Source organism: Apis dorsata, unplaced genomic scaffold (assembly GCF_000469605.1).
Source record: "Apis dorsata unplaced genomic scaffold, Apis dorsata 1.3 scaffold_401, whole genome shotgun sequence".
Classification (NCBI taxonomy): Eukaryota; Metazoa; Arthropoda; class Insecta; order Hymenoptera; family Apidae; genus Apis; species Apis dorsata.
The window spans coordinates 64,326-64,717 of record NW_006263659.1 but is presented as its reverse complement, the minus strand read 5'-3'; the positions used below and the strand labels follow the sequence as shown (position 1 = coordinate 64,717).

The 392-nt window shown below is 18.4% G+C and overlaps 1 protein-coding gene across 1 annotated transcript in view; it reads left to right on the top strand.

Annotated features, from left to right (window-relative positions):
• LOC102676237 (acyl-CoA Delta(11) desaturase-like) overlaps positions 1–392 on the top strand; it is a 21,747-nt gene that overhangs the window by 2,795 nt on the left and 18,560 nt on the right. The gene's annotated exons all lie outside the window — the stretch shown is intronic.

The window sequence follows — 392 nt, the reverse complement described above, 5'->3', positions numbered from 1 at the left end:
TAAAATACGAAGAAGCCACGTCACTTTTATTGACAACGATGTCATGCATTTTAAATAAAATATCATTATAATCATTATAAATATAACATGCTTGAACAATATCTTGTGAAGAATCATTTCATTATACTTATTGAATAATTTGTTGAAGATTGAATAATTTGTTGAATATAGCACAAATATACAAATGTATATATATATATATATAAATTTTTTATTATTATTTTGATAATAATTAAAATACAAATTCCAATTAAAATCTTTACTGATATTATACTTACTGATATTATTTATAGCATTTATGATGTGCTGATATTATTTATGAAAACTTTTAATTATTATGTTAATCACATATTGTATATATGACAACAAAGTATATATAAGTAAAATATATA